The sequence below is a fragment of the Rhagoletis pomonella genome, unplaced genomic scaffold, assembly GCF_013731165.1.
Source record: "Rhagoletis pomonella isolate Grant_MI unplaced genomic scaffold, Rhpom_1.0 Rhpom_scaffold_00004, whole genome shotgun sequence".
Classification (NCBI taxonomy): domain Eukaryota; kingdom Metazoa; phylum Arthropoda; class Insecta; order Diptera; family Tephritidae; genus Rhagoletis; species Rhagoletis pomonella.
Window position 1 is genome coordinate 43,076,491 of NW_023458558.1, and position 4,264 is coordinate 43,080,754.

The following is a 4,264-nucleotide window of genomic DNA, read 5'->3' on the forward strand; positions in this document are numbered from 1 at the left end:
AAACCATATAAATTAAACTTTCAAAATTTATACAGAGCTTGGAAAATTTTAACATATTTTCATTAACATTTTAGCTTTTTAATCTGATTTTTAGAACTTTGTTGAGTATGCAGTTTGGTAGCCCATTTTACGGCCGCTTAAACTTGTACTTTACTGTACTTCATTTAACTGAGAACTTATTTAAATTCCAAAAACCGAGCAGCACAAATTTCATGTAAAGCAAAACTCTCTGGGAAGACAATAGATTTTTTTTATAGGAATTTGCAAGATTCCCAGCTAGCTGTGTCCACGGTTGCATTTCAAACATAAGACAATTGTAAAGAATTTTTTAAATTCTTTCAGAGGGACAAAAAACAGGATCTACATGTATATTTCTTGTTAGTCCAACTTTCTTCAACATACGTTTAAATTTCTTTGTAGTAGTAACTGTCGGGTTTCCAATATCGACTCTGGTTGAGATTGTATTCGGATTACGAATACAGTTTTTTTCAGCCGAGCACCTTTAAAATCATTGTAATTAACTAAATTAATTAAGTAAACAAGTATTTTTTTTTACATACATTTTTCCTTTTAAAATCGCTTGAGTTTGTAAAAAATGCAACCATGTGCCACAATCATATGTTTTTCCTAATTGCATATTTTTTTCCAGCTTGAATTTGCAACTTCTCTCCAAGAACTAGTCTCTCTACTTGTGATTTATTTAAATAAAGCATGTGAAATTTAGTTGAAACAGTTTAGCCGTTTTTAGCCGGTCTTTTTTGCCAATTTAGCCGGTTCGTCCAAAAAATTCTGGCAACACTGGCTCACACACAAAAAAAACTATTTGCATATATGTAATACTTCTATATTGGCAGTAAGCTAACTTCTCAATGTGTAAGCATTCCGAAATCAAAGCGAGACAGTCTAGTACCGTTTTTGTCAATGTATTGTGTACTTGAGTGCCGGTTTTGTAAATGTGTCGTGTACATGTTTATTTATAAACGTATGTGTTCCTTTTCTTTCGTACGTGTTTATTGATATATCTGTACTGTAGTATTTTCGGACGGTACTAACTCTTTCTGCCAATATAGGAGTATTACATATATGACTATTTGGAAATTCATAAACACTACATCAAAAGATTGTTATTTGTGAAAGAAAATGATACACGTATTTTTTATTTGAAAAAAAAAAAAAAACTGTGGGTCGCGCTAGCCGGATTTTTATAAAAACGCTGATAATTTCAATTTCTTTATTTTCGTGACGTGTTATAGGGCAGCTAAATACGTTTTTTTGCATGGTATTATTGGGGTATATTCCCTTAATTACATACCTGTCTTGGACATTTAGAATGGGTCTAGTGACCGGAAATATTCTTTCGAAAAGAGACTGCTAAAATTAAAATGTTGATACTGAACGTTTTAAGCATTGTTATGGGTTCAAACTCGTTACCGGAGGGTTTCTGGGGTCGGTGATTGCGAATCTATTGTCAGATTTCTAAAATTCTAAATAGCGGATGCAATATGGCGATCAATTAAAAAAACGATTGGATTTGGATCCGCCATTTTGAATTTTGAAAATCTGCTGACATCAGATTCATACACAGAAACCCAATGGTGACAAGCTTCAACCCTTGACAATGCTTAAAACTTTCAATATCAACGTTTTGATTTTGGTAATTTTTTAAGAATTTGATAGCAAAATTGGATTCGCCATTTTAAAATTTAAAAAATTGGCTTCAGATCTGTAATCTACGACCCAAAAAATTCCCGAGTTTTGAACCAATCCAGCCGTATTTTTTCAAACTGATCGCCATTTTGAATTTTGAAAAACTGATATCAGATTCGTAATCACCGACCACAAAAATCCTCTGGTAACCCATGGCAATGCTTAAAACATTCAGTATCAAAGTTTTAATATAGCAGTCTCACAATTTAAAATTTTTATAAAAATCTGGATTTTTACTCGCAAATATGAAGTAGGCATTACACTTCTGAAAATAGTTGTTAAGTTTGAAGTAAAATGTAAACATTTGTTCTACATTGTGTTAAAAAAAAATCGACAAAATTTTAACAGTTTTCTTAAATGGGGCAATCATTGAGTTTTCACTAGGCATTATATGAAACAAATTTTACCACTATGTTGGGCATTAAATACTACCCGTGCCATCGTGCTTGTTTCCCCATTGCATTTTTATGATGGCGTACATTTTTTGTCATTTCGTTGCCTGGCGGAAATTCGGTTTAAGAATTTATGCAATTCTGTCTTAGGTTAGCAAAACTTTATCGCACACTTTTCTTTTCAAATAACTCTAAATATTGAAACTAGTGTTGGGCAGTATCGATACCAAAAGTACTCAGAGCTCGATTCTCAAAAGGATCGACAGTACCCGATTTTTACAGGTATCGATACTGACTACTCAAAAATGCTCAGTACTCGGTAGTCGAATAGATATATTAAAGTACTGAATTCTATTTGCATTTACCGGTATTCAGAAATGATTCTACTCAATTTCGAATTTCAATAAATAATTTTCAAGTACAATATTTATTTGTTACGTAATTTGGGATTAATATGAATAGTTCTGCTAGCTTGTGAGATTTCTAGACTAAGCATTCAAATTTTACCAACATGTGAGTATTTAAATAAAGTACTCAGTACTCTTAAAAATACCTAAACCTTAAAAGTATTGATACCAAAGAACTCGATGCTCAGAAGTACTCGATACTTTCCAACACTAATTGAAACCGTTATGAACAATGTATGTATGTAACAGATCTGGGTAATTTTTATTACGATTGCATTTTAATTACGATTGCTTAATTATAATTCTTAAATTATATGCGATTACGATTACTTTAATTGTAAACACAAATATTACCATTATAATTATAATAGTTGTAACCTTAAAAATTTACTGTAATCGTATTCGTGTAATACATTTCTAAGGGGAAATCGCACAGGCCTGTGTTTTTTTTATTATGTACTTGGCTGTTACATAATTCGTTTTCCAAAATTTGTTAAGCAGATTTGCGCTCCAATGCAACGAACTTACTTATTTTAAGCCATTTTACAAAATCTTTTATGAAGTTAAAACATCCCCATACACAAATTTTGCCACTGATAAAACTTATACATACGGGTATCTAGCAAACAAAATGACATATGGTAAGCAATAATTTTCGACTGGTTGAATCAAAAGTTTACATCATTTAAATGAATGTTGAACAATGTAAACGCCTTTTAAATACAATGCTTGTGTACGATAAGGAAATTATAATATTCTGAACGAAATTTTTCGAAAATTTCATCACTGCTATAAAACTTGAAAAGAAGGAGGACATTTTTGCTCAAAAGGAGGACATAGAAGGACAAAATTTTTGAGGAGGACAAATCACATTTCAGGAAGACAATTATCCTCAAAGGAGGACAGTGGGTCAGCTTACCATACACCATTGCACTATAAACAAATTCGTGTTCTTGTAATAAACTTCCTTATATTATTTCAAATCATTTTCTTAAAAATAACACTGTGCTCGGCGCCAGGGTCAGTTTATCAATACGAGTACTTTACCTCACACGTGCATGTTTACTTAGCTGAAATATCACAATTTGCAGGTTCCTATAAGATCCATAACATTGGAACATATTAAATACGACAACCAAGGAATGAGCTCAGACAGAACCACTTTAGCTCCACCATCTAATTTGTGCATACATACATAGATGCATAAATACATATGTTTATTTAATTTATTTGTATGTATGTAAACGTCTCACTCCAGGTTTAAACTTGCAAACATATTCAGACATGTACATTAGACTGCATCACTCCCCATACAAAAAAAAAATCGGTACTGCTTTTGCATTGGAATTATAAAATCTATTATATTTTAAGACTTCCACCAAAATATTTCGGAAAAATATAAAGATTTAAGCGAGCTGGACCGATTTGAAAATACCTGCAAAAATTTAGTTTTTTATGGATAAAAATAGTCTCTTAAAGATGTTTTTTGAAAAAATGAATGAATATGACAAAACAGTTTAAGCTTAAAAAAATAATAAAGTAAAATAAAAAAAAAAAAATATGAAAAAATTTGAACGGAATCGTAATAATGAGATTTTTGATGCTGTTTTTGAACTTTTTTCAAAGATTGGTATAAGAAAAACTTAAATCACTGATCCTAAACTCTTCCGATTTAGACTTGTCAGGTATCATTGAAAAGATATTTTCTCACCCTTTTTATTTTTTTTATAATAAACTCATTCAAAGGATGAAAGAGAA